The sequence below is a fragment of the Myodes glareolus genome, chromosome 14, assembly GCF_982192425.1.
Source record: "Myodes glareolus chromosome 14, mMyoGla1.1, whole genome shotgun sequence".
Taxonomy (NCBI): Eukaryota; Metazoa; Chordata; class Mammalia; order Rodentia; family Cricetidae; genus Myodes; species Myodes glareolus.
In genome coordinates, this window is record NC_142039.1 from 25,714,476 (window position 1) to 25,726,700 (window position 12,225).

The 12,225-nt window shown below is 38.4% G+C and overlaps 2 long non-coding RNA genes across 3 annotated transcripts in view; one reads left to right on the plus strand and one right to left on the minus strand.

The window, feature by feature from the left end:
* The window catches only part of LOC125417642 (uncharacterized), a 49,706-nt gene extending 46,132 nt beyond the window's left edge, over positions 1–3,574 (minus strand). For both annotated transcript variants that reach the window (XR_007237192.3, XR_015005071.2), the window contains exon 1: positions 1,377–3,574. This is a non-coding gene — a long non-coding RNA (uncharacterized LOC125417642). The remainder of the gene's footprint in view (positions 1–1,376) is intronic.
* Positions 1–12,225, plus strand: part of LOC146891957 (uncharacterized) — a 39,890-nt gene that overhangs the window by 9,898 nt on the left and 17,767 nt on the right. The gene's annotated exons all lie outside the window — the stretch shown is intronic.

The window sequence follows — 12,225 nt, forward strand, 5'->3', positions numbered from 1 at the left end:
TTTCATGTTTGTTAGTTCTTTTGCTTCTCACTATATGAGCGTGGCATTGGTTTTACCCACATTCTTGATATGTGTTTATATGAGTTTTTAATGTTAGTTGAAAGTCTCTTCCATGGTAACCAAGCCATGATTAGAAAACAGGCTGGCTTCTTCTCCAAAACGAACAGATTTTCTTACAACTTCCTTGCAATTCAAGAGAAGAATAAAGACATGATGATTTATTATGAGACCAATACTAGTTGAGAAGAGATATTCAACATTAGAAGAAAAATGAAAATAATAGTTTCCATAAAGCTATTAGAAACCACAACTCATTTCATTCTTGGAATATTATATAATTCTCTAGACAATGAGATCATAAACAAGAAAATCCCACAGGCAAAATCCCCGAGAAAGTCCTAAATATTTGTTTTAGAACTTTTAGATATATTTCTCTTTATAATTATGATCTCAGACAAGAGTCATTTGCCAATAAAAGATTTCCATGTAAGAAATATTGCTATAACAACAAGTATTAAAGTGCCAAAAGTGTTCTAAGGAAGTTGAGAACTTAAGTGTCTTTTTATACATCAACATAACAAAAGAAAATGACAGCATACTTTCTTGGAGAATTTTAAAGCATTAATTACATTGTCAGAAGTGAAGATTACATCATACAGGCAGCCTCTCCACTCATTCATAGATCAAACATTGTCTTGCTAATTTGAATATTAACCTGCTTGAATAATCAATTTTCATTTTGTTATATATTTTTCTTATGCAAATGAATCATACTGTTCCAAAGACACAGAGGTCTCAGAATAACTGAACAAAATTCAGTGACTGACCAAATGCACACAGCTCTCTGTCTGCGTGATTTGTCCTTTGTGCCACATCCAATCATCAAAGGGATCTTAGTGATGCAAACCAGCCCCTTTTCTTCATCTCACGAGAAAGCCAAGTTCAATAAGACCTTCTGGTCTTATCTTTTCAGAGATCTGGAATATGCCCAGGACAGAGCGGTCTGGGGACCACTGCTACAGGCACTATCCTTTCCCTAGTCTTGACAGGTTTGAGAAAAATCTATGATTCGTGTTAGTACTAACCCTTCCTAACCAAGGTGAGCTTGGTGAACCAGCAGCTTTGGCATGTCTTACCACCAGCCACGCAGGAACTTGGTCCACCCCCACACCTGCTGAGCCAAGACCTGCCTTGCAGTAAGGTCCCTAGATTATTACTCTACAGAAAAGAGTGGAGAGTTATTCAGCTTAGCTTATATTGTGAGGATGGAACCATGGTACCTTCTCTCTCACTGGGGCTTTCTATATTTTACCTTGGCCAGGCGTTTAGGGGACCCAACATAGGAAGTGTAGTTTGGGGGAACTCCGAATGCTTACCACCTGTGGGCTGAGAGAATGAAAACTGTCTGCTACGAAGTGTCAGTTGATGTTAGGAGGTGTGGCAGAGAGCCAAAGCGCCTTGGCCAGGTGTGAGACTTCTGTGGACGCAGCTCTGTCCAGGACAACAGAAGAACCAGGCTCAACCGGGACCCATGCAACAAATGAGAAAAGAAAAACGTGAACCATGTAACAGAAAGCTATGGCTTGGGACTATCCTTTACTAGTCAAAGGATATGGATCCAACTAATTTCCCAAGCATTGTGGGGAGTAGCTGGTATTTTTTTTTTATTATTTCATAGAACAGGAAAGTGAAACTCGGGGACATTTTAAACAGTATCAGAAACATCTAATAAGTTACAAAGCTGCCTTACCTGCCTGCCCCAAGCTCAGACTCTTGCACAAAGGTGGTTATGAATTTGAATGTCAACTTAAATCCGTTACTGGATCCTCTCCCTTAAGCAGACTTTTTTTTTTCTGTATGCATGCAAATTAGTATAGTAAGTGCACATCCCAGTCCCTTTCAGTGCTAAGTGTAGTAGGGAAGGCCCAGTTTAAATACATTCTTAAAGGAAGACACATCCAAAAAGGAAGTGAAAAGGAGCTTCCGAAACCACATGTTAAACTGGTCAGAAAGCCAAATATAAAGTTTCACTCCACTGAGAGGTCTTGTCTGAACATTTTGCAGGAAAAAAGCAACACACCCCTTCCTCCTCTAAGAAAAAGCACTATCAACATTTCCTCTCACTTATGTATTACCAGTCTTCTCTCCATGGGCAAGCTAACCCTCACCCTTAGAAGTCAAAGACTATCAATTCAATTAAACAAAGCTGTCATTTCAGACAGGCCTTGAGAGATCAGGGTAAGATTCTAGCTCATTTACGAAAGCATCCAAGAGATTTCCTCTCCAGAAAAGAAATCAGTGGTAATGATAAGCAACTTTATAAAGAAAAATCCTTCCCAAACCTTCTAGAATGGCTTTTCTCTTTTGTTCTAAGCTGGCAAACAAGGAATTCATAAAGATTTTCCTGAAGTCTATTTCACAGCTGTGCCTCAGCAGTGGAAAAATAAAAGGAAAAAAAATGGCAGAAATTACTTAAAATGCAAAAAGAGCAAAGGGAGCTATTGCGGTGGGTTGTTACAAATGACTTTGGAGATCTGGGGAGGCTAAACCCTCCAAGTGCACTGAGAAGCAGTCATTTTATCTGAAGATAGTAATCCTCTCCCCGAATTCTGCGCATGTATTAGAGTATCCTCTTATTAAATTACAGTGTTTTATAACCAGTGAATAAAATTGGTATCATGTTTACTATGCAAAAATCCTTGCTATTTTTCAAATGGATGTATATATTTTAATATAAGATTGAAATTTAATATTGAAAGCACCAAGCGATAAAAACCAACCCACCTAGTTTCAAGCCCTGCTTAAATTATTTTTTTTTGAAATTTTGTATCTAATAACATAGTTCAATAATACTGAAACAAGATTAACGCTATGATACTATTTGTTTAGGAAACCCAGAACGTTGCTATGGAAACAGTCTCTGCATATCTATGGAAACCGAGTGTTGTAAATAATGATACTGAAAGGGGAACCTTGCAAAGTTGCCCGTCCATTCTAAGAAAAAGAAAAGTGTGGGGCTGCAGAGCAAGGAAAAGTATATTTTCTTATAAAAGGACAGCACATTGTTATATTCGTTTTCTCATGATAGGAGTTTTAATCTAAGATTTCGTAGTTTGATTCTTTAGTAACGCGTCAGTTACTGACTTCCTGTTAATGATCCAAACAAAACCGAGATACACTTAATGTGAAAATTTACTGAAAAGTTTTCTCCTTCAACGTATGAGTCTGATAACATTTTATCAGCCAAATCATTTTTCCCACTAATTCCAAGGTGGGCAATATTGCAGAAAGTATATGCTTAATTTAAATAAAATTCCAGAGTATAAAGTAATAGTTTTTTAAAATCTACTGTTAACAAACACTACACTGCTGTAAGCTGGGTTATTAAAATAAAATTAGGATAGGACAAGGTGGCCAAGCGGTTGAGACAATGGCCTCTAAAACAAAACTGAGGTTTCCTTTTACAATGTGAATATATGACACCATTGTTGGAATGCGTGTGACCTTGTAGTGATTTAAGACTTTGATTCCCTGAGTAAGTCATGTCTGGCTGAAAGGTAATTATTATTTCTTATTTTCCTTTCATCTTCTGATGTGGCCAAGACAGCTATCACCGAGAAAATAGCGGCGCACATTGTAGAATGAAGAATGTTACTAAAGAACACAATATGTAGAACAGCAACACACATAAAAACAACCAAACACAATCCTGCCTAAGCCCTTGCTTGGCAGTAATACATGTAGAGTCCATCTGCACACTTCTGAGTGCACGGATACTCGTTTCTCTTGAAAACATAAGTGAGGATGGTATTGTCAGCAGGGTAATCCGAGTGAAACATCGGAGAGGAAGGAAAGGAAGCTGGCGTGTGGCCTTGACAACCAGATGAAGATACAGGTTCTAGTCCACCTGGTGGAATCACAGCATCTCAATCTCTCCTTCTCTTTCATCCTTTTGTGTTTAGCTCCATTGCTAAGAGTCAGGCAGAGAAGGACCTAATGGTCCTCTGGGAGCTGAAAGCCACCAGACTCCTAAATTGCTACTTTGTAGAGTCTTCTAACATCTTGACAAATGACTCTTTCAGGTTAAACACAATATGTTTCTTAGCTTTATGTTTTTTATCTAAGATATTTTTTCTGTTTTGTTACCTTTGACTTGGAAATCTGTTTTTTTCTTTTTGATTTCTTAGTACAGACTGGTACTATTTACTTAAATAACTCAATTTAAAAGTAAAGTAATTTTGAAATGCAAAGACTGAGTGAGACCATGGGTTTTCAAATGATGTTTTAAAAAGAGGGAAAGTAGAGGATTGGCTCTGGAGCCACTGCACACTCTGGGCCCCCATAAGACCTGCTCTACTTTTTTCAAAGTGTTAATTCCACTGTTTAAAAAAATAAAAATACAAAAATAGTATGTGTTTCTTTCCAACTTTTACAGGTCTATGATTCTCTGGTCATTTTTAAATAATTATTGAACTTTAAACTAATTAAAGAACTAGGGATATAGCTCAGTTAGCAGAGTGCTTGGTTAGCATGCATGAAGCCCCGAGTTCGATCCCCACCATTGCCCAGAACACCTGAAACTCTGGCAGTCTGGGGGTAGAGGCAAGAGAGTCAAAAGTTCAAACTTATGCTTCCAGGCCTGGGGAACTCGAGGCCAGCCAGAGCTACATATGTCATTATTTTACTCGAAAATATACATTTAAAATAGAAAGCTAAGGAGTGGCTTGGGAAATAAAACCTTTCCACATTTCTAAGTATGAGTTCCTGGGTGTGGCTTCCCAGAACTCATGCAAAGCCAGATGTGGGTAGTGCTACGATGTGGTGCGAGAGGGACCTTTGTGGTGTCCCATAGCAGGTTGGGTCCAAACCAAGGCCTACTTGCCATAAGCAGAGGGGTGACTGTGCCAGGTTCCCAAGGAATGCCAGGACACTAACAGGTAATGTATGTCAGTAGTAGCAGTTCTCCTATGGCAATGTGGGAGGCAGAGAAGGGAGAAGGCCTGAAAGTTTTTAGGACAGGTAGCCTGCTATCTACAGCAGCTAAGGAGAGAGACTGTCTGGATAGGGTGGAAGGTAAAAACTGATATTCAAGATTGTGTCTTCTTGCCTCTGCACAAGCACACTGACACACACACACACACACACACACACACACACACACACACACAAATGTAATAATATATAATAATATATAATAGCAAGACCATGCTCCTCTTCAGAGGACATTAGCTATCTATAATGCAGAGCTCAATATGAGTCACCACATATTTAAAAATATGAGACATTTACTGAATATCTGTCATATGTCAAGAATTCTCATCAACTGGGACAAAAAGGGCCCAAAACCCCCATAATCATAGCAAAAACGCAGAAGTTGCCTGTATTCTGGTTGACTCCCTAAGCAAGTGGCCTGTGAGGTCGCAGGAGCCCATGTTCTTATGGCTAGCTATCATTCTCTGTAGCCAGTGCCAGTCATCAATGAGTTTGGTTTGGTTTGGTTTGGTTGCTTTGTTTGTTTCTTTTTTTTTATTTGTTTGTTTTGTTTTGTCTTTTGACAAGGTTTCTCTGTAGCTTTGGAACTCTTGTAAACTAGGAGGGCCTCGAACTCACAAAGATCCGCTTGACTCTGCCTCCCAAGTGCTGGAATTAAAGGCATGTGTCACTATCACCCTGCTGAACTTGTGTTTTTAAGTGTAGGCAATGAGGGGAAAAGGAGATGCCGGACGGAGTCTTATACCCCAGGATGTCATCCTAGTTAGTATAAGCAGATGTAGTTAAATACCAGACCAGGTAACTTGAACCTTGGCGCTGTATTAGTGCAGTTCAGGAGTCTGACAGTTCATTAAATATCAGGGAAAGAGTTGAGTCGATTTCCAGGGGGTTTCTCTGCCCTGATTGCATACTGCCACCTTCCAACTCTGTCCTCAGTTGACAGGGTAGGAGAAAGAGAGCAGACTCCTTCTTTGGGGTCACTAATGGGCCAGGATGTATGGCTTCTTTTAACCATAACTACTTCCTTCCTCATGTCACTACCCTAGAGATTTAATACATGAATTTGGATGTAAAACTATTAAATCTACTAAAATTTTAGTCTATTTTTACTTATATGATTTACAAAAAAACTAGAAACAAGAAGAAATTATTAAATTGCAAGTAGTTAATGAAAACCGATATATCTACACATTATTAAATATTTCGTGACTCTCACATGACATGGCAAAGGCTCTCTGTGTGGAATAACTGAACATTCACACATAGTTTGCATGGACACTCTTTATTGAAGCCCATGTGAAGAAACGGACCACGCTTAGGAAAAATGACAAAACAAAATTCATGAAAGCACCTAACAGAGGTAGTCATTAGGAGCCTGAGTATTTGACAGTTTTTCTTTCTGCGCATATGCATTTTTCAGTATTCTTCCATGAATACTTACCATTTTAAACTGAAAAATAGTTTTAACTATCCTATTAAATTTATCGTCATTTTTAAAAATAACATAAACACAAAGTCAAATGTTTTCTAAATTATTCAATTAGCAAATGTGTATTCTTAGGTTTATAAATTTAAAATGTACCAAATTATGAAATTTGTTGCTGAAAAGTCAGTATTAAAGTTCTCTTGTGAACATTATTGTTTTTATTTGTATCTGTCTGTGTGTCTGAGGGAGAGACAGAATATGTGTGTGTGTGTGTGTGTGTGTGCGTGTGTGTTTATGTCTATGTGAACGTATGTGCACATGTACATGTGGGTGCATGTGAGTGCCAGTAGAGGACCTCAGACACTTGCAGATTACGGCACAGGTATTGTGAGCTACAGGATCTAGGTACTGGGATCTGAACCCTGCTCTACATGACTGTGCTCTTAGTCACTGGAAGACCTGTTCTGAAGTGGCTTCCCTTACCTCAGGGCTATTTAACTCTATTTCCTGGGGTTAACCTCCCAAGCAACATTTTTAAACTATGAAACATGGGCCTCCAATATTGCATTGGGAATTAACCAAAATTATCCTCTTTAATTTAGGAATGTCTTTGCAAGAGAAATAACTGCCTCCAAAACTGAACACACTAGTTCATAATAAATAGAGGCTGCGTGTCCTGGAGCATGTACGTGCCAAGGCCTAAGCTCAAGGACAATGTTGTAGAGTTGGTTCTTTCTTTAAAGTTTTACGTGGATTCTGAGGAATCAAATTCAGAGGGCCAGGCTTACACTTCTGTTTTTACCCACTGGGCCATGCTGCTGAACCCACAGTGCCTTTTTAGTATACAATTTTGTTTTTGTAGTAAAAGAAAGCAATTGTGTCACCATGGAGATGATGAATTTTATGTGTCAAATTGGCTGGCTTTGGAGCTCAGATGTATCATTAAACATTATTTGAATGTTTCCATAAGGTGCTTTTGAGTGAGATTTGCATATACGGTGGTGAGCTTTGGATACAATATATTATCCTTTATAATTCAAAAAGAGACCTATCCCAATCAGTGAAAGAGCACAGATTAAAAGGATGGGCCTCTCAAAGCAAGAAGAAATGGCCAGAGACAGTCTTTGATCTTTCCCAGCGGTGGCTTTTCCTGTGTTTGCATTTAAAGTACTACTCATGTCTGTGTCTTTAGTGGTCCTGTTCTCTCTAGAAGATTTTTGACTCACAAAGGCTTCATAATCATCTGAGTGAAGTTTTGAAATTTATGTATGTATGTATGTATGTAATCTGATCTATCTATCCACCTATCCACTTCCTATAATCTATAATCTATCTATTCAATATATTATCAACCTTTTTATCTATCATCTACCTAAGATTTATCATTCTATCTGTATATCTCTTTCTATCATCTACTTATAATCTACCCTCTGTCTATGCAGATGTCTATCTACCTACAGAGTATCTGTTCATTTATCTATCATCTCAACTGATGAATCCATGCTTATTATTAAAAAACAGTATTTTATATCTTGAAAAATTCTCCCTCCATCTCTCATTTCACCAGTAGGAATAGACATTTTCCTCTTCATTCTGGACTACCCTTTTTAATCTTCTATAAAGTGAACACTCTTGGATCAAAGACACTTACAGTATGTTTCTCAACGCAAAGGACAGATGCACTTGCTGCCGATATTAGGACTGCATCCTATGCCACAAGTCCATCTTCTGAAAAACAACTCTTTGCATGTGCAAATTCATGTCATTTGACCGTCTCTGAGTCATGCCTTGGGACAGAGGATGGGGAACTGAAGTTGCTGACACTCTGCCTGTTGTTGTTGCTGAAGTCATAGAGTCTTATATGTCTTTGAACAAAAGTAGTCACAACTCGGTTCTGCATCCATGTAACTATGTAAGCCAACAAGCAATATCAGATCTTTCCCAGTTATTTTCAGTTTACAAGAACTATTGCAGAGGTTATATACTGAAAATCTATTCACAATCTATTCATGGTGGCTCAGAAACCCTATTTGCCAAAGGTGAAGTCTCATTCTTCTCCATTTAGTGTAGGTTAAACTAAATGAATTACCTCTCAGAAGTAGAATGTGGCAGAAGAAATAGGGTGTGATATTTGAGGACTTTTCTAAATGTCTTGAGGATTTCGTCCCTCCTTCTCAGCCTAATTACTTTGTCTCAATGAATCTATTTGCCACAGGTAAGCCATAGAGAAGATTCTCCAATTCCGTGCTAGCCTCTAAAGGGCTGGCAGAAAGCTGTGCTAGGCAGGCTGCACAACTATGATGGAAGTAACTGACCAGGGAGAGGAATGCCTGTACTCTAAATTTCCTCATGAACAATTAAATCGCAACAAGGTAAAATACATTAATAAATAAAGATTCTAAGTTTAGCAACAAAATCAGAAAACCCATTCTACCCATTGATCTGGTGCAATTGTGACCAAGTCACTAAAGTTACCTGATATGAAGGTAGCATCAGTATTCTACAAAAAATCATGATAGTTATTTGATATTAAACACAAAGCATAATTGTCCAGCTTGCTTTCTGTTGCTATGACAAGCATCATGGCCCAAAGTTACTTGGGTAGTAAAGACTTTATTTTACCTTAGTCTATCATCAAGAGAGGGCAGGGTAGGAACTCAAGCAGCAACCATGGAAGAAGGCTGCTTACTGACTTGTTCCCTCTGGCTTGTTCAGCTACCTTTGTTATACAGTCCAGGCCCATCTGCTTAAAGCATGTACTACCCACAACAGGGTGGGCCCTCTTGTGTCAATTATCAAGTAAGAACATGCCCCACACACATGCTCTCAAGGACAATCTGAAGGTACCAATTTCTTAATCAACGTTCTCTCTCCATAGTCATCCTTTTCGTGAAAAACTCAAGTGCACTCATTCTCTCTCTCTCTCTCTCTCTCTCTCTCTCTCTCTCTCTCTCTCTCGCATTTGCTGCATATAAAACATTGTTTAAAGATATTGGGCCATGCATATAAAATTCTAACTCCTTTAACATATATTTACCACTTGGCACCATGCCTGGCAAAAGAAAAGTAATCATCAAATCTTTTCCTGTTTGATTTTTTTTCCACCCAGCATAGGAGATTCATGGCTGCTTATGTGGTCTTAGCTATCATTTCCCTTCTCCTTGTCTATGATAAATATCTTCTTGTAACTGTGATGCCTCAAGAAAAAACCTCATCCATCCTTTAGGCTCACTAAGCAACAAGCATTAAAATTAATCATGCAAATGAATATTTAAAAGTTACTGTTAGCTAGTTTGATTTTTTTTTTGAGACAGAGGAAACATCTTCACTTAGTCAGGGTCATGAGAAGGGGAAGGAATGTCATTCTCACCCTAAGCAATCTATTAACACATCGGGTCTCATACCAAAGACTTCAAACATTGAGTCATGCTCTCCAAAATCTGAACAGAGGAATCCTTTGGAATGTAAGGGAAAATATTAAAATTTTATAAACATTTTTATTTGATTCATTGAACTAATGTTTTTGTGTGTGTTTCATAAGTTCAGAACACAATAGAAGATATATTCCAAGTCTTCTGTTTTATAGATACAGATATCCATAATTTCTATAGGAATAAAATGCCTTTGGAGGTTGATGATCAAGAACTTTTAATAGTAGTGTAAGTTTCCTGCAACCATTTAGAGAACTCTGCCATAGATCATGGGTGAAGTTAAAATTGTTGCTGACACTTGGTCATTAAAGAAACTGAAACCAATTGAATTTCCCAGATTACAAGAGCGTTTCTCAAAAAAAGAAAAGAAAGGAAAAGGAAAAAAAGGTATGTGATAAAGTGGATTGGTTTGAAGACTATTACAAAATTACAGATAAGAGGCATCCTTTCTTTGAGACCAAGCATATCTGTGTAGTGACCACTGAGAGTGAACGGTGTAGAGCAATAACCAAGTGAAAACTATTCCTGAGCCAAAGACTCATAGAAGGTTATACTGGGACCTAGGATAGCACCTGTCTCTGCTGTCCACAGAGAAGAGGTTTTTGGGGCTCTCCTCCAATTCTAGATCATTTAAGGAGCTGCTATAGCACAGTCAATCTGTATGTGTATCAGGTAAGAGGGCCCAAATCTGTAATTTCAGCCCTGGGAAGTCTAATGTCATAACATTGCAAATACAGGACCAACCTCCAGCTATAGATGGAGATCTTGTCTAAGAACAAATACAAATGTAAATTAACTAAGAAATTTGCCTTGTGTTTCTGAGACAAATGAGAACCTTCAGAGTGACACTTACCATGAAAACTCTATCAGTCATTCATTTGTATAAATCAGGTTCCTAGTGCACAGTCGAGACGTGGAGAAAACAATTGGTGCGAATCGCCAAGATGGAGAAAATAGCATGGAATACAGGGCAGCTTGCTGCTGCACTTCAAAACATTGTTGGGCTTCTTGTGGGCACTGTTAGATGTTTGTTAATTTAAAGGTCAATTTCGGTATCAGCCTTTCAATTTATTTTAAATAGTGTTTCCCATTAACATGTTAGAAACACTAGGACAATTCTATCGTGTTTGTGTGTTATATGTAAGTGTTTCATTCAAATGGATGTGTGCACATGGATGTGCAGTTGTACAGATGTGTGCATGCATGTAGAAAACAGAGGTGAATATAAGATGTCTTTGTGTGTGTGTGTGTGTGTGTGTGTGTGCGCGCGCGCACGTGTGTGTATGAGCACGCGCAGGTGCTCTTGAAGGGAAGAATAAGGCATCAGGTACCCTGGAGCTGGAGTTACAGCAGTTGTGAGGCTCAACATGAGTGTATCACAAGCTCTGGTCCTCTGCAAGATCACTCACTATGTGCTTTAAATCTCTGAGCCACCTCATCAGTCTTCTTACTTTCCTTTTTCCGACACAGTCTCTCACTGGACTCAGAACTCATTGATTTCACTAGTCTGCCTAGCTCATGTCTCCACCTACCCCTTTGAGGTTATATATGCTCCCTTCTGTATTTTTTTAAAACATGGATTCTAGGGATTCAAACTTAGCTCCTCATACTTATACCAGAACTTTATCTGCTGAGCCCTTATTCTGGCAATTTTTAATTTAATAAGAGAATGTATAGAATTGGCATCTTTGAGAGTAATCATAGGCTAGAAGAGCTCCTCAATCCTTGGTGAGTCTAAGAAAAACAAAAAAGGGATGGAGTAAGCATGATACTCCTGCATCTCACCCATAGCATATCATAAGGGATCCTACACACCACCTGTAGGATGACATCCTAAGGATCCTATACATCACCCGTAGGATGACATTCCTACACATAATCTGTAGGAACCATTCTAGGGATCATATACATCACGCCTAGAATTCTAGGTGCCATTTGTTCAATATAAATGGAAGGACTTAATGAACAATGAATAATTCTGGTGTCTCTCACCGTTGTTAATGACCAAGAAATTATGCAAAGCATTACAGATCACTAATTATTTTTAGTGTCACATCGCAGTGTTCAAAATTTCTAAATGAGCAATAGTTTCATTGTGGTTTGACACTGTTGCCTCCTCTCGCTATCTATGAAGTTTTAACTTACATGCTGTGAATTCCCTCTAGGGAAAATAAAACCATGGTGATGAACTGTGTCCCATCAGATTAGAGTTGAGTGAGCTGCTAGACACACAGCACAGACAAATAAAGTGTGACACAGAAAATATGAGCAATAAGCTTATGCCCACTGATAGTCAGTTAGTAGAAAAAAGTTGCCCAAATGAGTAAAGATCGTTTGAAGAACTCTAATCCAATTAATAAATCCAATGTTTCACAA